This window comes from Sapajus apella, unplaced genomic scaffold (genome assembly GCF_009761245.1).
Source record: "Sapajus apella isolate SASKATOON/1434 unplaced genomic scaffold, GSC_monkey_1.0 scaffold32, whole genome shotgun sequence".
Classification (NCBI taxonomy): Eukaryota; Metazoa; Chordata; class Mammalia; order Primates; family Cebidae; genus Sapajus; species Sapajus apella.
In genome coordinates, this window is record NW_022436972.1 from 3,323,172 (window position 1) to 3,344,706 (window position 21,535).

A 21,535-nucleotide genomic window follows, 5' to 3' on the forward strand; every position below is an offset into this window, starting at 1 on the left:
CTTGTCCTTTACCTGATTACAGTGAATTTTCCAGCTGTTACTCAATGGTTCCCAGGCAAACTCATAGAATAGGTTCGCCTCCTCTTGACAATGTCAATATAGTGCTCCCCCTACTTTCTTTACATTTCACATTGACAGACAAAATTGTATGTATTTACTATGTACAACATGATGTCTTAAAGTATATAAACAGGTTTGGTGTCTCTAATCCAAAAATCCAAAATCTGAAATGCTCCAAAACCTAAAACTTTGAGCACCACCAGGATGCTCAAAGGAAATGATCACTGGAGCATCTCCAATTTCAGATATTTTGGATTAAGAATGCCCAACTGGTAAGGGTAATGCAAACAGTTCAATGTGAAGAAATCCCGAATCCAAAACATTTCTGGTTCTGAGCATTTTGGATAAGGCATCCTCAGCCCGTACACTGTGAAATGGCTGAATCTGGCAAACTAACATTTGCGTTACCTCGCATAGTTATCACTGTTGTGGTATTCGCCTAATTTCTAATGTTCTTCGAGGTTCCACTGTCATTTGGAACCTATACCAGTACCTGTCCACTCCCTAAGGCAGCAATAAAATTTAAATGTAAAAGCTGTTGAAAAGACCCCACAATCTATATAACATTTGTGGTTCTATATAATACTTACTAGGGGGCGGGAGATTACAAACTCTAAAGGAAATGTGGTCAAGGAAGAAACAAACAGTAAGATATTTACCCTACCTCCAGCCCTTCAATAATTAAAATTACTCCAGCTCATTCTGCACCCAGGAAAAGACCACTTGGCTCAAAATTGAATGATTCATCCTTCCTTTGAGACGGAAAATACTCTGAGAAAGGACTACAAAGTCCTTGTGTGCTGTGCACTGCAAAAGAGCAGAGAAAACCATTCTTACCTACTGGTGTAAATCTAATGATGGCTCCAAAAGGGGCAACGAGAGAGGCCAGGAGGACAGAGTCGGGGGCTGCAGTGCAGTGGCTCTCAACCGGGGGTGACTCTGCCCCCTGGAGGACACCTGACCACGTCTGGACACATTTTAGGTTGTCACAGTTGAAGGATGGTGGTCAACTAGCAGGCAGAGGCTAAGGATACTGCTAAATCCTACCATGCACAGGGCAGTTCCTCAGCAAAGAAGGATACATGATGGGCCAAGGCAGAGAAAGCCCGCCTCACCGTGTGCAGCGGTGGATGGCAAAGTGTTCTACAAATTTACGGGCTTTTTTTTTTTTAGTGTTTCACTATTTAAATTATAATATTAAAAATGACAAATTTGTCTGCAAAACAGGGACAAACATATTTATAGGAATGCAAAACTCCGTCATCACATCCCTGGAGAACCTTCGATGTCCCCACACCAGATAGAGAATAAGCAGCAGCAGGGGAAGAACCACAGTCGAGGATGAAAAGATGTAGTGTGGATGAAGACAAGTTTCCCGTTGGAATGAATCCAGGCTCTGGTTTCTAAGAGTGAATCTGACAGCTTGTACAACTGCTGGGGAGGCTTTCGCCCTGCAGGCAGCATGGACAAGATGGGCAGCTTGAAGAGTCGGGACTGCCAGCGCCTCCCCTGTGCTGTCATGGGTCTCCCAGCGTGGGCAGAGACACGTGGTCCCCACTTTATGGATGAGACGCTGATGCTCAGGAAAGGTAGCTCAACACTGAAACTAAGGCACCACTGCCATTTTATTAAAAAGTCCTCCGGTCATGAAAAAGATAGGGTTTTGGTGCTCCTGGGGGAAGGCCATCTTTAGCTGGTGAGAGGCAGTTTGCACCATGGGGATGGTAGCTTCTCTCCAAGTGATGCTCTGCTGGCCAGTGAGAATTTTAAAACACCAAGTCCTAAGCTCAAAGAGCTGGAAGGACCATCTGGTCACCTAATGCCTAATGCAGAAATCCTCTCAAGATGGTAAAAGGAAAACCATGACTAACGCAGGAAAATAGTGGGGAGAAAGACGAAGTGAGGACAAGGGCTGGAGGAAGGGGTGGTCTGGAAGAATACACTGATTTTCCACTCGGTCATTTCCCCCCTTCCACTTGATGGGCTCTCACCAACGACCCTGCACAGCCTACCTCTGGCCCAGCCAACAATAAATGCACCCCTGACGTCAGTTACAGGCACACTGACAAAGGCTAACACTGCCATTAATTGCCTACGATGCACCAGTGCCCTCTCCTAAGGCACTTCTTAATTGAGTATGAAATCTCATTTAATACTCAAGCCAAGCCTTTGAAGGTTATACAGCTGTTACACTTGCTTCACATGTGAAAAAAACAGCTGCATAAAGTAGGTTCTATGAAGTGGAATCTCGGCTCAAACCTCAGGGTGTGTGTCAAACTCTAAATCCACTCTGGTGCTCCATTATTTTCAATGCTACTGAAACTCTATGCAAGACTTATAACAGCTCCCCTAGGGCAACAGCCGTAATGAAATTACAGTACAAGTTTAATTAGATGCAAGGACAATCCTCCCACTTAGCAAATGCAGTCAGACGCAATGGGATGAGGAGGCACAGGTTTTGAAGAAGGCATTGATATCAATCCCTGCTCAACCACGGACTAGCTGAATAAGCCGGGGCAAATTATTCTGAATCTCAATATCCTCCCTTCTCCAATGAGGAAACTACTGCTAAGCTCACAGAATTATTTAAGAAAATAAATAGAGGTTATGTGTATAAATACATTAAGCACTTTTCAAAATAAATACATTCTTAGATAATTTCTTTGAGTAAATGACATGCTTCCAGAAATACTTTCTCTTCAACACATTCTGTTCTTCAACTGCACTAGCTTGTAGCTGGCGTTCTGAAATTTCTCTGCCAAATAGCTAATAAACTACACAAATAGATAAATGCAGCCAGGGGGAGCTGCTATTAAAAGAAACCCTCTAGTTTAAGTTAAGAATTGTTTGATGTGTGAATAATCAGCTCTTAATTACATGGTTTGTCAATATTTTAAAAGAATCATCTCATTAATGAGCTGCCTGGGTAGACTGTGGCACCCATCCTGAATTAGAATATTTGATGTTTCTGTCTGCCAGTGACTTAGCCCAAAAGAGCATAAAATACAGACCTTGCCAATCAGGAGATGACACGTTACTGAGAAAGTAAGAGAGCTGCTCATGAAGACCCATGAGTACAATACAAAGGGTAATGTCAAGATGGCCGGCATAGAGAGGAAGGAGGCCTGGGGGGACTTCAGGGCAGGGCCAACAGATCCTGCCTGGAGTGGCCAGGAGAGACTGAGGCAGGCATTCCCAGGACAGGCCCTGGAGGAGCACAAAGGGTTCCAGGAGGCCTGCCTGCTGAGAGGCGGGGCAGAGCAGGCTACACCCACCTTCTCCAGGACCTCTTCTAGGTCTGTGACATCTTCCCTAAACACACGTATACACTTTGGCCCACACTTGGACACTCTCCCATGACTCAGTAAATCTGACCCACAGTCCTTTATACTCAGGATCCCTTTCTGCCATCTGCCAGGGCCCAGGTGGATCTCAGTTCACCATACAAAAAAAAAAGACTCTGTACACCTACTGTGCCTTGGAAAGACCGTGTCCCTCAAACATGCCCAGTGGGCTCCCCCAGGATGCAGACAGTAGCCCACCTTACCATTTCCTTGCTCTCACTCTTGGGCAGCCTCTTCAAGTTATTCCCACCCCACTCCTCTTATCCAAAGCTTCCTAACGCAGCAGCATCTACACAGAGAAGGGATCCTGTGGTTCTAGGCCAAGGAACCATCACCCTATCTAGATTCTCACACTTCTCAAAAGGCAGTGAGTTTGATCATTATTAACCCACCTCTTTGCTGAGTCAAAGCCCAAGTTATTTATCCCTTCTGGGGCCTAAGGGATGGTACAGACTGTTTCGCCAAAACCCAAGAAAAGGACAGCAGCAGCGAAGGCTGTACAGCAGTGTAAATGTAGTTAATGTGATTGAACTGCGCAATTAAAAATGGCTAAGATGGCAAGTTTTGCTATGTGTATTTTCCCACTATTCAAAAATGCTTACAATTCAAAATGGAAAAACAAAACCACTAAGAAGATTCCTCAAAAAGTACACAGAGGCACAATACAACAATTCCATCTAGGTCAATGCTCAAGATAAAGGAGTGCAAGTGTCTACATGAAAACTTACACCAATGTGCACAGCAGCATTGTGCGTAAAAGCCAAAAAGCAGAAACAGCCCAAACGTCCGCCAACTGCTGAATGGATAAACAGAATGCGGTACATCCAGACAATGGGATATTACTCAGCCATGAAAAGCAATGAGATTCTGACACATGGTGCAACATGGATGGACCTTGAAAACACAAGGCTAAGTGAAAGAAGCCAGACGTGAAGGGTCACAGGTCACGTTCCGTGTCATTCATTTATATGAAATGTCCAGAATGGAGATAAAAAGGAAATAAGTGGCTGCGTAGAGCTTGGCTACGGGTGGGGAATGACTGTGAATGGGCATGAGTTTCCTCTTAGGGTAACGAAAATGTTCTGAAATTATGGTGATGTTTACATAACCCTGTGAATTTGCTAAAATCCACTGAATTTGTACTTTCAATGGGTGAGCTTTATAGTATGTAAATTAGATTGATAAAACTATTTTTTTCGGGGGAAAAAAAAAGAAAAAAACAAGAGGAGCTCAATCCAAAGGAACCCCAAGTATAGTTTTCCCATGAACCATGACAGGCAGATTTGAACTTGAACTTCTATTCAAGTTCAGTTGCTAAGGTAACACTTTCTCCCACGTACTTTAATTCTGCTTCAAGTCAAAACCCTACCACCCCACTCCCCGAAAATCAATCATCATGGCTCCAGCTGCCGGTGGTAAGAGGCTCTCCACTCTATTTGCACAAGCTATTTATTATACGTAGCTGTCATTCTGCTTTGAGAGTTTCACGACGGCGAAATTAGCTCCTATTTGATAAACTCTCCCTACAACTGCCACCTCATCTTCTGGTGTTCTGTTACACTGCAAATACAAGCTCCTGTTTTAATACACGGCTTAAATATTTCACGGTGACAGGAGCAGAATAATAAAAATGGGGAAGGTTGCAGCATGTTTTGATTTAAATAATGCCATATACGTGATTTTTAAGCTTTTAGATCAAAACAGGGTGTGGCGGGAGGGAACCCCTCTCATTCTGCAAGTCTATATGGTACAAGATCTCAAAAATAATGAGATGGCTTAAAGAGGTAATCAGAAGAGTAAAAGCTCCTCAGGCATTCGAAATGAAACGAAGTCTCAGCCCAGCCCAGTATTTCCTAAGGTCCTCAAGGCTCACTACCAGGCCAAAAAACTCATCCAGGAGGCTGGGAAAAAACATGCCCAGCTCAGGGAGTGGGAGACAAATTTTGGGATGCTTCCCACACTGAATGTTCGGAATGCTGACAGGGCTTGGCCGCAGCCTTTTCTGTGCCAAGGCACACCTGACAGGTAGACTCCTGCCACACTCCTGGACGTTTACAAGCTGCCAGGTACAGCTCCCTGCAGGCAGGCATTCCTCACGGAAGCAACACGGAGAGTGCAGCGGTTCTAAACGAGCCCACACAGACAAATGAGCCTCAGGTGTGGCCAGGAGCTAGCGAGAGCAGCACAGGTTCAGGGGCAGGGAGACTGACAGCCAGCAATTACCAAAGGGGATTAAGCAAGCTCTCACAAGTCTTGGGCTCTGAATTTCTGTACTTTTTAAATGGACTTAATTTGTTCTCCTGGGCCTCAATCACTAGCTGTGTTGCTGGAATTCAGCACAGGAACACAGTTCGAGGCAGGTAATGTACGTGCCCTTGAGGGTGAAGTGGCCCTAACTCTGGAGAGGGGTTGAGTCCAAAGAGCTCCCACCCACGGGACAGCTCTTCAGAGGGGCAGAGTGGGCGGGCACCCCACATGCCTGGCATCTGTCAGTCAGGACTCCATCAAAAAAATGGCAGACGGCTCTGCCCTCTTGTTTCTCCTCTAAACTTACACAGTACTTCTCAAAGTGCTGAGAGCATTTCCATTGGTGTGAAATGGTCCCAACAGGCTACATCTGAAACATGGAATAATCAAGGAATGTGCTGCTGGGGAGGAGTGAGCTGATCTAATCCACTCCACACCGTGGTCTCCCCCATACCTCGTCTGCGAGGCTCTGCTCTGTCTGTGTGGCATGGACACTGTCCTTTAGAATATTTCTCCTTAAAGGAATCCATCTTTTACTAATTTGGGCAAATTTTTTAAAAGACACGATGTATTACTCTCATAAATGGCGCACCACCAAAACTACCTGGAATCTGATCTTGAAACTCACATCCACCACCCAACCTGAAAGAGCCAGCCATTTCCTGGAGAGCCCCATGTGGCTACGTCTATGGGTAGTGAGTTCTTAAGGTGCTAGTCACCTATTTTTCCTAAAACATATTAGGATTTAACATACCATTAACATAAAAACGTTTGTGCCTTCCTTAAAATCACCTTGCACACAGAAGTGCACAAAGCACACGGGAGTGATGATCTAGTCCAGGAGCTGACACACAATGGTGTTTGGCCCATTTCTGTATCGACCATGAACTATGAATGATTTTTATTTGTAAAAGATTGTGTTTTTGAAGAAGTGGAGGGAGAAAAAAGAGGAAGAAGAAAAAGGAGATGATGATCATGCAACTGAGACCTCGTGTGGCCACAAAGCCTAAAATATGTACTACCTGGCCCTGTAGACGCCCCACTTGCAGAAGCCCTGATAAGTCCGTCCCTTTATTTTACCACAGGACAACTCAAGTCCTAATACACCAAATGACTCAGAGGCACCTGAACACAGGTCTCCAGGCTTCTGAGCAAGTGAAGGAAGATTACCCAAGAAGCCACCAGCTTAAATGCATCAAAACGGGTGTCTGTCCAGTCACTTTGATTCCTTTTTAAGAACTGACTCCTGTCTAAAGGAAACAAAAATGTGGGCTGCACAACTCACCTGACTTGTTTTTGTCCTCAGCTCAGCTGAGGGCACCTGGCTCTGACCTGGCTCTGTGCCCCATGCCTGAAATTGCATCCTGTTTGCCCCCAGAGCCACTCCCTGCTTCTGCCATCCCCACTACAAGGCCCCCCTGTGTGCATCCCGAGCTCTCTGGGCACCAGCAGGGAGGAGTGAGGTGAGGGAGGACCCTCTCTCTGCACGCTGTCTCCTGGGAGATCGGCCCTTCACACAGCCAGCTGCGGCCTCAAAACCGTCACTTTCCCTCAGGCCGAGGGTGTTAGAAGTGGTCAGGGCCCCCTCACTGCTCCAGGCTGTGAACACCCTGCCTTGCTTTGTAAAAAGTCACTTTATTTAAACTCACCTCAAACTGCCCAACCTGAGAATGCACTCTGTTCCCTGCAGGACCCCTGATGGCAACAGCCTTAGAGGTAGTGAGCTCTGGATTTCTGTAGCTGCCAGGCCCACTGCAAGGGGGAGGGCTTGACCTCATGGGGCGGGGGCTGCAACAATCACATGATAGCCCTCCTCCTTCTAAATCGAGCTCCTAAGGACACCAGACATCACCACTACCCCATTCTCAAAAGTACCCACAGTGAGTCTAATGATCAGTTACAACAACACATTGCACTATCAAGGCTGATTTTTTTTTTTAATTCTGCAATGTTACGCAATAACATCTGAGCAGCTGGTATGCAGCAGACACTGTGCTAGGTCTTTCACACGCCTAGAAAAGCAGCCATCAATCCTCATTTCATAAACGAGAACACTGAACCTCAAAGAGTTTCAGCAGTGCTTATCAGAGCTCTAAGTGGTTGAGGTGGGAGTCACCCCGAAGGCCCCTCGGATCCACCTCCATGGTTGGCCAGGCTCCAACCAGCAAACAAAGCACATGGCTGACAGCTAGTCTGGCCACAGATGTCCTGGTCACATTACACAAATTAAAAGAAAAACAGAACCAGAAACAAAAGTTTCCTAACATAAAACAGAAGCTCTCTGAAGGCCACATTCACATAATCACATTGCCTGGGTGGGCCACCAGGTGAAATTACCTAGCACTTCCCCACCTTCCTGTGAATCCTGGGGAAGTTCGTGCACGTGTTCCTCTGGCATCAAATGAATGGCTGCTGTGTTATGAGCATTCGTCCCTCTGCTGAGCCTCCTCTACCCCAAACTCAGCATGGAGGAGGAGGCCAGGGCCTGCTATGTGCCTGGATACAAAGGCCTAGCAGCTTGCATCAAGCAACATTATTGACTTGTCATTGAATAGGAAAATTCTTTCCATGTCCCATTTTATATTTCCTCACTAATCTGATGAGGAATCAGAAGGCCTGCCCTCACAGTGTGATCTCTTTTTTTTTTCTTTTTTAAAGACAGGGTTTCACCATGTTGGCCAGGCTGGTCTTGAACTCCCGACCTCAGGTGATCCGCCTGCCTCGGCCTCCCAAAGTGCTGAGATTACAGTGTGATCTTGAGCAAGATACTCCGAGCCGCTGTTTCCGTTCTAGCATCTGAAACTGGGATAATGACAGTGTCACCCATACCCGCCCCCCAACTCTACCTTGTTCCTACTGTGAGGCTCAAGTGACAGCGAGACAAGACAGAAGTTAAACTCTCAGGTTAAACTGGATTCAAAAAATGATGGGACCAGGCACAGTGGCTCACGTCTACAATCCCAGCACTTTGGGAGGCCAAGGCGGGCAGATGGACGGCTTGAGTCCCAGAGTTGGAGACCAGCCTGGGCAACATAGCAAAACCATGTATCTACAAAATACAGGAAAAAAAATTAACCAGGCATGGCGGCTTGTGCTTGTAGCCCCAGCAGCCAAGGAGGCTGAGATGGGAGGATCACTGGAGCCTAGGGAGGTTGAGGCAGCAGTGGGCCAGGACCATGCCACTGCACACAGATCTGGGCAACAAAGCGAGATTTTGTCTCAAAAAAAAAAAAAAAAAAGATGGATAAGTTATTTAATTTCTTTGACTTTCCCTTTTCTCCTTTGCAAGATGAAGAGGTTTAAACGAATTTACGTATGTAAAGCGCTGCAGAGCACCTGGTGCATGGTATGTGCTATGTTTAACTATATTATTATTATTAGTTTCTTCATGTGTAAGATAGCTCATTAGTAGCCAACTCATAAAATGCTGTGAAGATTAGGTACCCAAAATGATAATTGTTTTTGTCATACCATAATGAAGGTATTAGGTTGGTGCAAAAATAATTGCTGTTTTTGCCATTAAAACAGCAAAAATTGTATTTTGTATTCAACAAAATACTATACAAATATACAGTTTAAAAAATAAAATAGGGTTTATTGTTTGACTTATTTCCATCTGCCCTGATTCAGATGTGGAAGACTTGAGGGCTGTTGCCCAGAAATATTAAAGTTGACTTAAAACTATTAAAAACATAAACAAAATGAAAAAATCGTAAAAACATAACATAATGACATTTTGTGGCCGATTTTAATTTTAAAACATCAAATATGTAAAGGTCCCAGTCTCCACAGCACCAACAACCAAAGCCCTTGGCGATGCCTGGACGCAGGGTAGTGGAGGGCAGGCCGTGGCTGTAGCCTTTCTAGATCACAATGAAGTGACCACCACACATCCGCTGGGGGTCTCACTCATGGATGGTCCCGCTCCACCCAGGGGCCTTTTCATCTCAGTTTGGCTTTTTGGCCAATTTGGAAGCATTACATTTCATTAAGAAAACGAAAGGCTTTTGCTTTACCTGTTCCACCAGAGGGACTGCTTCTCCAGTTTCTTCCACTCTGACCTCAGGCGGAAAAGGATTGCCCAGTCCAGAACCGCTTTCCTCCTTCCAGGAGGTCTGGACACTCACAAAGCCCAGTTATTTGTTTTGCAAACTGTGTATACATTGAATGGAAATGTTTGTTTTCCGTGTCCCGCTTTACGTCTCTAAAGACAAATGATTAAAGAATCATTTCAAGGGCATTTTTTGTTTTGCTCATCCCCTCCAACCTGCTTGTATTAAGCAGCCTCACTTCCTGCCTTTTAACTTACATTTCTGTCCACCTATCATCCACTCTTCTTTATTGACCTTTGCGTGTACAGCGTTGCTTCAAAAACCTTCAAAGGAAAGGTCAAAGTGAAATGTCACAAGGGAAGCAGGCCCGATGGCCAGTGGCCAAGGAGGCACCAACGCCCAGGTCTGAGGCTGTCTGTGGCATACATGACACTGCCCCAAAACACAGGTGGTGAGGGTGCAGTGGCCACCTGTGGGTCCCAAGCATGCCTTCAAGTGTGACACGCTGTCTGGGCCTCCTGGTCCCATGCCAAGTTACACCCGTGCCCGGAGAAGCCCAGTGGACTGGACCAGTGCGGGCTCCCCCAGCCCTCAGGGCAGCGCCAGGATGCTTCACACAAGAGTCACTCACTGGGTTTTCTACTTCATGCACATGCTGTTAAGGAATGGCAGGCGCCACCCAAAGGGGCAGGTGCCACTGTAATTTAATGGGGGAGAAAAGGTACAGAGGCCACTCAGGAAGATGCTGGAAAGACAAAAGGTAGGGAGGTGGGAAGAAACACTCAGGACTCAGGCACCAGGGCAAGGGACTACAAGAAAAAGGAAGAAGACCATGTGCGGGGTAGGGGAGGAAGGACTGGCCGGACACCACCAATTACCATCAATATGAGAGGAATAAGCCCAAGGCAACTCTGAAATCCTAAACTTGCATTTGAAAGCACTGAATCTGAGCTGAGGGTGGCCCTCAGTAAGGCACTGTGGCCCTGCCCCTCCGAATCCCCACGTCGCTCTCTGCCCCAGTTTGTAATCTACAAAGTGATTGGAAGCTCACAAAACATGGGCCCGAGCACTGCGGTTGACTGGTTCCGGGCAGGGAGGGTGACCCTGGGAAACCTGGATGGGACTGCTCTCAGCACACCAACCAGAAGCAGCCAACACACAACCGCAAGGGCCGACCCAACATGGTAACTAACATCTAAAGCTGCACAATTTGGTGAGAGAAAATTTCACTTGGGAGGGGTAAGTGGTCCAGAAGAAACAGAGACAGAAGTTCAAAGCCATCGGATATGCCACAGACAAATGGCTGGTATATACAAGAAACCACTCTTGAAAATGCAGATAGCAAATAATCTATCCCGTAGAGAATAATGTCATGAAACATGAAAAATTTAAATGGTTTATCTGTGCTCTAAAAACACAGTGATTTAAATTGAAGTTCACTCAGGACAATATTGTCATCAAAAATTCTTCAGTGGTGACATACATCTGATAAAATACTTACATTCATAAATGACAGTCAAAATATCCTCGGATCAAAAAGCAGTCTTGTCACATGTCCTGTGTCCAGCAGAACAGACAGGACTATCTGGCAGGCAGTTGGGTATGTGAGAATCTGAAACGAGGACCTTGGATGTGGGGCTCACCCAGAGGCACGTGTTGCCAGGAATGAGATCCCTGGGAGAAAAGAAGGCAGCTGTTACCAGAATTGTTGGGAACACCACACTCTGGGAGCCAAAGGAGGAAGTGGCAAACAAATGAGGGGAGGTGCAATTCTAGAGTCCAAAGGCAGACAGACTTCTCTAAAGCCAGGGAGTGTCTGACTGTGTGTCAGCCTTGAGGCTCACATCCTCCCCTTTCAAAGTGCTCCAGGAGCCACAAGAGACAACCCGACTCTATGGTAGCTTAGCAGAGAGTTGTCAGATCCAATACAAGACTGCCCAGTTAAGTCTAAATTTCACATGAACAACAAAAAACTCATCAATGTAAGTATGCCCCAAATATATCATAATGATGCCCCAAATATATCATAACGATGTCCCAAATACTGCCAACAAATAATTTTTTCATATGGTTATACTAAAAAAGGTATCCATTGCTTATCTATAATTCAAATTTAACTGGGCATTCAGTATTTTTATTGTTAAACCTGGTAACCCTAGTTTGGTACTGACAGCTCAGGCCTGAACACCTCTCCCGCGCCCAGCACCTTTCTAGCCCCGGACCACGAGCCCTGACTCCCGCAGGCTTTGCTGCTCACCCAGCTACTAACAAGCAATGACTCCGTTCTTTGACAAGCTCTCTCACATGCTGTACACGAAGAGGGCCTCCTTCTACAGACTCACAAAAGGACAGAATCTGTAAAAGAAGGGAATGGCCAACAGAATTAAACATTTCAGACACACCACAGGGGGTGAGGACTGAGAAGAGATCAGTAGATTGTCTATTTCAAGAGAGAGGCAATTGTGAACCGTCTGAGTAGAACAGTAAGAGCTTAGTTTACAAAGGGATGAAGATAGACGGTAGGACTGTGACGTTCTCTCTAGCTCACTTAATCATAAGAAAACAGGGTTCCTGGCCAACAGGTTGTGTTACCACTCTATCTGTTGCCAGGGAGTTATGACCCATAAGGGCAAGAACTTGGGAAAGTCCATGCCAGCACCTGCAGGGGCTCACCCGATACCTATGAAACAAATGAATACATGAATGGAGGAAATCTTCTCAAAGAGCCTGTTTTGAAATTGAAATCTCATATAAAAATAGAAAGCCAAGGTCTAGGGTAAACCTTAACATTTCATAGCACTCACTGGGGCAGCTAATATTCTTTTTTTTTGAGACGGAGTCTCGCTCTGTCACCAGGTGCCAGGCTGGAGTACAGTGGCACAATCTTGGCTCACTGTAACCTCTGCCTCCCGGGTTCAAGCAATTCTCCTGCCTCAGCCTCCCGAGTAGCTGGGACTACAGGCACGTGCCACCAGGCCCAGCTAATTTTTTTTGTTGTTATTTCTTTTAGTAGAGACAGGGTTTCACCATGTTGGCCAGGATGGTCTCGATTTCTTGACCTCATGATCCACCCACCTCAGCCTCCCAAAGTGCTGGGATTACAGGCGTGAGCCACCGCGCCCAGCCATATTCTTTACTCTTTAACCAGTCTGTCAGCAGAGGATTATCTGCAGCACAAATCACAAGTATCTGTGCTGGGCCCAAACCAAACAAACGAACAGAAACACCTGCCATTCCACCCAATGAAGCACATGTTAAGATTCACAAAACTAAAGCAGAGAAGAAAAGCTGCCACTGTCTAAACTCAAGCTAATCTTGTTCAGAATACGCACTTTTTCTGTGCCCCTTTGGGTAACCATTGCAACTGTTCTTTAGTTACAGGAGCACCTAATCAAACATCTGAAAACACCATGATTTTTCTTATTTATACATAAAAGTATTATTCTACCCAGTGCCAGTTTCTCTTGATTTGTGCTGGAAAAATGCCCAGGGAGATCTTATCCAAACAGTAAACTCGAACAACAAAAAAAAGAAGACATATAGTTTAAAAAGCTGAGTACTAGGCCAGGCGCAGTGGCTCACGCCTATAATCCCAGCACTTTGGGCCATCGCGGGTGGATCAGGAGGTCAAGAGATCGAAACCATCCTGGCTAATAGGGTGAAACCTCATCCCTACTAAAAATACAAAAATTAGCCGGGCATGGTGGCGTGTGCCTGTATTCCCAGCTACTAGGGAGACTGAAGCAGGAGAATCGCTTGAACCCGGGAGTCAGAGGTTACAGTGAGCCGAGATCACGCCACTGCCTCCAGCCTGGGCAACAGAACAAGACTCCATCTAAAAAAAAAAAAAAAAAAAAAAAAGCCAAGTACTATATACTGCTTCTAATTTATGATAAATCCCCAGTGTATTCCGAATTTTTAAAAAGAAAACTTTGTTTTGCTTCTGTAAACTTTCTGTTGTGCTAAAGGACCCAACTAGAATTTACAAACAAATAGGAGTCTGAATAAAAGGTGTATTTAGCTTTTGGATATGCTATTAAATATTACTTGTCATCAAACAGATGTGCCATACGTCTGTCCCTGAATCCCCTAAAATACTTACTTCTAGGTATTTTATGACACAATTAAGAGTTAGCCTAAAAGTAAGTTTATGCACAAACTAAACCAAAGGTTTCTCATGCCAATGTCTAAATAAAAGTTTAGATTCCAAATGTGGTCTATGTTTTCAATATGGTACAAATCTTTCCAAAGCTGGCCCAAAGAAACAGATTTCTGTCCCTGCTTGAGGGACATGACTGCCCACTGTGGTCCTTTGCCCCTGCCTTTCAACTTTCTGGAAGGGCATACAGAGCTCCCCATTCAGAACTGAAATACATTTTGTATTAATTTCCACCAAATATCATTAATGTTTAACGTTGCCTAGTACTCACATGAACAAGAACAAGAACGCCCGGCACTGGTGGAGTTCTCAAGAAATTTAGGCCAGGTGCGGTAGCTCATGCCTATAATCCCAGCACTCTGGGAGGCTTAGATAGGAGGATCCCTTGAGGCCAGGAGTTTGAGACTAGCTTGGAAAACACAGCAAGACCGTCTCTACGAAAACTATTTTAAAAAATTAACCAGGTGTGGTGGTATGCACCTGCAGTCCCACTTATTCAGGAGGCTGAGGCAGGAGGACTGCTTCAGCCCAGGATGTCAAGGCTGCAGGGAGCTGTGATCACGCCATGCACTTCAGCCTGGGCGTCAGTATGGGATCCTGTCTCTAAAAAAAAAGTTAAGAAAACAAAAGAAATTTAAAGCTTCCTGCAGATAGGAAGAACCACACTAACTATATGCAGATAAGACTAAACAATGTTCTAACAGCAGAGAACAAGGTAATGCAACTGACATGGTGTTAAAATTGGGCATCAGTTACTTGCATTGTATCACTGTTTCTTAGGGTCATGCATTCTCCCTACGTTCTAAAGGCTGACACCAATAGTACCAACTTGAAATCAAACCTATACTTGGTGGAGCTGCAGAAAGTGAGAGCAGGTGACAGGATGTCTGGGCCATCCCAATGGTCCACTTGCTGAGGAGGAGCCCTGTTCTGTGAGTGCCCTGTGGGCTTCCAGGACAGCAGATGCACCATCTCCAGCGCCATTTAAAACTAAATGAAAGAATGAGGAGGGGAAAAAAAGAAAACTGATATCTGCTGCCCAACTGATAAATGTACTGCTCTATACTGAGAACTGGCCAGACACTGCCTCGGTCTCAGACACCCTGGAAGGTGGCACCTGACGAGTGGGCACAGGAAGGCCTGGAGCTGGCTCCTACAGCCAGTCAGCACCAGAGACAAGGCTAGAACCCAGGTCTATCTAGCACCAACACCTCTGCTCCTCTCACCTCCCATTCAGGTAGCTCTGGGTCAGAGGGGCCCTGGCCCTAGCCTGTCACCTCCATTGCTGGTTTTCTTTTTTTAATCACCAGATTTAAATGCCAGTGCAGAACTTTACAAACTGCTTTACCCAGAGTGAAACACAGGCTCAATTATAAAATTCAAATGAAATCTGGCATAAGGTAGTTGTCTTTTACTGTAGCCTGAATCGGCAAAAGGTACAATGAACTCGATGGTTTGATGGGGCAGGGGCTTCGTCTCCCCGCGCCTTGGCAGCCACCTTCTATCCCAGCCACTCTGTTGCCAAGGACGTCTTGGGCTTTTCTCCATACCTCAAGCTGGTGGCTGGGCTGGCACCCAGCTCTGACTCTGAACTCCCACCCAACTGGGTCAGGGTTAGCCAGAGCCAGGCGCCAGATTCAGCAGGCTCCCACAGTTGGAGCCAAATGCACAAATCAGCTCCAAACACCTCGTTGCTGGAGAGAGGGGGGGTTGATGAGGCTGTGGAGGAAGCTGGGTGCCCAGTGCAGGAGAAGTGTCACTAACTGAAGGGTGGCGGTGTCTCCTGGGGTGTGGCTCTGGGAAGTCCCGAGTAAAGGCGGACAGGTGGAAAACAAACTGGAGAGAGCAGGGAAATCTGAAATTTGGCTCCGAGAGGGTTGTGTCCATCCTGGGGCTGCAATTTGCTTTACAATGACCTGCAGAATGCAAACCAGACAGCTCTGATGGGCCTCTTGGCCATCAAGTTGTCCTGCTCCTCACTGAAATGTCACATAGCCTGTATTTGGAGAGCCAAGATCACAAGAAATAATATCTTGAACAATCTTAGTCACCTCCAGCAGAGTGGTTCTGTCTTTGGAGGAGCTTGCAAAGCAGGCTTTGTGGGCCAGCATGTCCCATGATAGCATTTGCAAAAGATTTGTGATCACCCCACGCACCACTGGTGCCCGCCTGCTGAGCGGCCACAGAGAACCACGTTCTTCTGGAGCCCGCAACCCTCTCTTCCTCCACTGCCTCTGCATGACACCAGCTGTGGAAAGTCCTGTTTGCTTTTCATTTATTCTAAAACATTTGCAAGTTCTGACAAGGAACATGCGTTGACTTCCAGAGCTGGTCACAAAGTCTGTGGTTCTCGCTATGGCCTGTCACCATTTGAGACTGATGGCATCTCTTACCCGAAGACTGAAAGATCTTTGGGATCTTTCAGTCAACCCTCTTAGGAAGTCCCTGACATCCCCAAACAAAAGCCAAAACTTCACTGGGGCTGGCAAATGAGATGTCCCCTCTTCTGTTGCACAACCCTTATCAGATTTCTGCCCAGAGAGCAGATATTTAAGACATCTGAACTTGTGCTGCACAACTGAAGTCTTTTTTGCAAATCAGACTCTTTGCCATCCTTTGTCCCACTGTGAACCTTACATGAACTCAGTGGCACAGCTAAATGTGCTCTGTTCAAACCAATGGTGTGTTACTTTAATACGCACACATCTGCAAGTGTGTAAATAAGAATACCCTGTCATCGGCAGGATCACATCTGCTAAGGCAAACCTAAAGGACCTTGGGCAAACATTGTGAGGCCCAGGAAAGGTGCCAGGTGTCCACTGTCCGTCTCCAGCTGAGTCTACCCAGAGTCCCGCCGGGGCCGGAGAGGAACGCGAAGCTGGCACAATCCACTCTGAACTATTTCTTCCTGGAAAGGACACAGCGAGCTTCTAGGTCAACTGGGCACCCCACGTAGCTGTTGCCCGGCGCCTTTTCACTGGGTACTCTGAGAACTCCAAGCCCACTAAGGATCCGCCAATGCGGGAGAAGTGATCCTTCTTGAAGGAAGTACCCAGGCTCCCTGTCATCGCCTGTCAAAAGCCACGGGCTTTAATGAGTTCTCTTGTTCTCAGACTCAAGGCCTCTTTCCACAGCCCTGACCTTCTCTCTCCGCAGGCGGGACCTGGAGGTAGGCAAGAACTCTGGCTCTGACGCGTCTTTTAATATTGCCTTTTCCTTCATTCCGCCGGGGAAAAGCATGTTTCGCGGGAGGGCAGAAGAGAAACAGATGCAAGTGGTGGCACTGTTAAGGGTTTTTCTAAAAGAAACCTTTCAGGCAGGAGACAGCTCTGGCTAGATATCTCAACACAGAGCTTCGGCCAGGCTGCTGCTGTTGACATGCTTCACCCTCAATTCAAGCTGGGTCTCCTTCCTTTGATGAAGCCTGTATATATTTTGATGTGTATGGCTCACTAATCCTTTTGAAAAATAATTTCTCTCAGGCTTCCTCCCTGGTGAGATAGTGTGGGAATGAAACTTCTCATGGCCTATCCCGACATTCCAAACTCCACCTGAGACGCCCCGCGCAACAGGACACCGCGGCCGGGATCTGACACCAGGAAACGGCTGCCCCTGTCATGAATGGATAAGCATCCACTAGAATTTTTTTTTTTTCTTTTTTTTTTTGAGATGGAATCTTGCTCTGTCCCCAGGCTGGAGTGCAGTGGCACAATCTCGGTTCACTGCAACCTCCGACTCCCAGGTTCAAGTGATTCTCTTTCCTCGGCCTCCCGAGTAGCTGGGACTACAGGTACATACCACCATGTGTGGCTAATTTTTTTGTATTTTTAGCAGAGACGGGATTTCGCCATGTTGGACAGGGTGGTCTCAAACTCCTGGCCTCAGGTGATCCACCTGCCTCGGCCTCCCAAGTGTTGGGATTACAGGCGTGAGCCACCGCACCTGGCCAGCATCCAGTAGCTTTTCACCAGACCATGAAATGTTTGGTCCACAACTGCTCATTCTTTCCAGAGTGGCAATGGAAATTCACTATTCCGAATGGCGGGGCCCAAGCTCCTCCAGAGTATTCCTCTGATGGGGCACAAACCTGGTGGACCACGTGGATGCTGGTACCAAGTGCTTTTTATTTTTACAAGAGCCATTCATTCTGCTCCTTCTGGTTGAACCGGTGCCCTGCTCAGTGCTTCTGGGCTAACACAGGCAAAGTGACACTTCTCAGTGAGGTCTCTGTTGTTGTCCTACTACTACCAGACCCTTTGCTCCTACTACATCTGTTCCCCGCTGTTCCCATTCAACATCCACATTCAAGGCATGGCCACCAAACTGCTCAGAGCTCTTTGGTGGATCCATAACCATGGAATGTCACTGACTTTTTTGTTGAGGGCTGGAAACTTCACAGAGGGTAGCATTCTAGTACAAGCTCTTCAGAACCCCAAGGCAGAAAACGTGGCCTGGAGTGCCTGCCTTTTACCCGGGATAGGGTGAGTCCATGGCTGAGCCGGTAGTGCGGGAGTCTCTCTACCTCCAGGCCATGAGAACTGAGGTGCTGTGCATCTGGGAACCCTAGTGGAGGGCTCTCTATCTCCAGTCCATGGCAACTGAGGGGGTGGTGCATCTGGGAACCGCCTTGCAGGGACAGTGTGATAAGTCCCCAGGAGGACCCTGTGGAGAACTCTCCACCTCCAGCCCATGAGTACTGAGGGGGTGGTGCATCCTGGAACTGCCTTGCAGAGAAAGTGTGATAAGTCCCCCGGAGGGCTTCCGAGGCCAGGCAGGAGGGGACAGCAGAGGGGACATCTCTGTGTTCTAAGGGTCCAAGGTACTTCAAGCTCTGTTAAAAGTCTGGGACTCCTACACCATGCTTCTTCTCTGCTTTTCTACTTTTATTTCTCAATGCCTTCATAACTGCCTCCCCTTTTTGAGATCTGTCCCATGTTACCCCTTTTTATACCCAGACAATACACAAACATATGCGAAGAACACACCTTCGATGGCTTGCAGAACCTTCTTCGCAGGCCTTTTCCACACCTGGAAATGAGTCTTAATTTCCTCACATAGCTGCTTTGCTAAACAATCAAGACATGTCTCCTTAGCTGATTGATTTTCCCTCTCCAGCAGGGTGATGAGTACTAAAAAGCAGAGAGACGATTCCCGGGCCCAACTGCAAAGTTTCACCCACGTAGAATGTTGTTAATCTTAACACTTGCTGAGGCAAATGAATAATGTGCAAGTTTCTAGAGACTGAACAGTGTTAAAAAGGTGATTAAAAGCTACTCACTACATTCCTGCAAGAGGTACCATAAAAACTAAATCAGATTTCCCTAAAGAAGCAATGCCATGATGGGATTTTCAAAAAGGCAACACACGCATGGCTCAAAAATTCAAAAGCTTCCGAAGGTCACAGGGCAAACCGCAAGTGCCCTCCATTCCTGACCCCACCCCCATTCCCACCACTGCCAGAGCCTCCCAGAGAAGAGCCAGCCTTGGCTCACATTTTGCACAAGTGATCCAAGTGATCTCAAGTTCTGAGTTTTTTTTTTTTTATGTAAATGACATGTTTCTATGCTATTTAACAGAAATTGGATATTTCTAATGAACTCTTTAGCCTTCTAAAGGAGTTTATGAATTAATGAACCAGGCAACAGAGGAAAATAAAAATCACATACAACTCAACTCAAGAACTCCATTCCCATGGCATCCCGTCCCCCCACCCCCGCTTCTCCCCCAGTGAGAAGGTACAAGAAAACCATTTAGACTGAGGAATGTTCTGGGTGTTTTCATAGGCATTTGCAGTAAAATACAGAAGCTTGGGCCCCCCTTCATATCCTTCCCAGAGGCCGATCTGCTTTGCTCTATTCTTTCTTACTTTCAATGTCCCTGTGCAAACCCATGTGCTAGGCATAGAGCTCTGAAGTAAATACAGATCAGACCCAGCCAAGGTTTCCCTGAATACTCATGCCCAGCACCTTTGGGGTGACACAGATGTGTGGGAGCCATGCCCCAGCACCCCGTTACCTTTAGCGAGCCACTTTTAAGACTTTTAAAGAACCAAATATAAGTAAGCTGTAAAGAGGCTTAAACACTAGAGCATACATCCAAGTGTTTGCCGCCCCCTCTAAGTGGCACTCTGGTTTAAGGTCTTACGGGCAAGGGTCCCTGGAACTTCACCCCTGCGCCAGCTCTGGCAGTGCCATGCCTGCCCCTGAAGTGCACCCCCGAGACGGGTTCATCTTCCACCTCGCCTGCCCGTTAATTAGAAGGCTCCTGACATCTGCCTCTTCCATTAAGAATTTCCTGAGGATGAGGAACAAGCAGCAACCTCTCCTTGGCCCATTTCACCACCCCCAGCCTTCTGGAGGAATCACTTTGCATGTTAATTTACACCTACTCCTTTAGCAGCAAAATACCAACACATTTCTGTGCAACCTCAGGAATGGGATTTTTCTTCGGGAGAAACCTCCCTGAAGGCTGGGGCTTAACCCTTTACACACCAATCCTAATTACAGCTCACATTTATTGCACTCTCATGCTGAGCCTGGCAAGGCTCTAAAAGCCTCAATCCTTAATATAACCTACAAGAGGGGGACTGTAAGTTTCCCCATTTTTCAAATGAGGAAACGGAGGCACCAAGTTGCATGTGTGTGTACAACATAGACCTCCTGAAATGAGAAGGGCTGCTTGACCCTTGGCTAATCATCCCAGACGGCGGTGGTTACTGAGTTCTTGCCTCTCTTACGTGAGTGTTCTGTCCTGTCCTCACTGCCAAGCCCTCGGCTATCACTCCTTGCTAGTGCCAGGAGTCCACCTCTGCCGCCAAATTCACACTTCCTATCTGCAGACAGCTGTAAAGTGATAACCAGACTGGGCCGAAATGAGTGCACAGGCTATGACACACTCCTGTGGCCCACCACACTCCTGCCGTTCCAAGGCCACTAAAGTAAATGGGCTCTGGGGCAGCAGCTTCTTCAGTTCAGTTGAAAAGATCGTTGTGAGTATCTACTTTATACCAGGCACTGCTCGGGGTACAGGAGGCACAAAAATACATGCATCCCAGGCCCTCAGGGAGATGTGGTCTCCTGGGCGGCCTGGGTCTCCCTGCGGTCATTCCAGGGTCCAGCAGTTTTGGAGGTGCTTGCTATTCCAAGTGATCGTGAGAGCTGGTTAGAAATGCAAATCTCTCAGAACCCCTCCCTGAGCTACCAAATCAGAACCTGCATTTCAGGGGATCCCCAAGGGAGGATTTGTATGCACGTGCTGGTCTAGACAGTTTAAAGATACCCACGGTGTGACTTTAGGATACGAAATGCACTATTACGTTATGCCAAGTACTTAACTCTTAAGTTGCACGCTCGCTGAGATGCATATTCCTTCTCTCTATCCTTGCTGCCTGCCCCTACTGCCACTTCTGCCCAACCCATATGGCCTTGCCTACCTATATGCTATTTAGACAGCAGTGAAGAAGTAACAGTCATAATGAGCAGGCACACTACAAAATACACCCAATGTACACAACTACAATGGAAATGTTTCCTGCGTTGTGTGCTACATTTCTAGAAAAAATACGCTGCAGTTAATTAGTCTTGTCCCCAGGTTTAACTTTTTATTTTACACAGCTTGCATCGTTAGGTGCAGACCCTTCGTTAGGTCTAGACCTGGCAGGGATATGGCCCTCA

General features: G+C 46.7%; 1 protein-coding gene across 5 annotated transcripts in view; it reads right to left on the reverse strand.

Moving 5' to 3' along the window:
• Positions 1-21,535, reverse strand: part of SLC7A1 (solute carrier family 7 member 1) — a 79,799-nt gene that overhangs the window by 46,063 nt on the left and 12,201 nt on the right. Inside the window, exon 2 of one of the 5 annotated variants that reach the window (XM_032294825.1) lies at positions 11,205-11,377. The exons of 3 other annotated variants lie outside the window; for them this stretch is intronic. The gene's annotated coding sequence lies outside the window, so the exon portion shown is untranslated. Of the gene's footprint in view, positions 1-11,204; positions 12,536-21,535 lie in introns of those variants that run through there. One more of the 5 variants, XM_032294824.1, reaches the window with a different exon arrangement.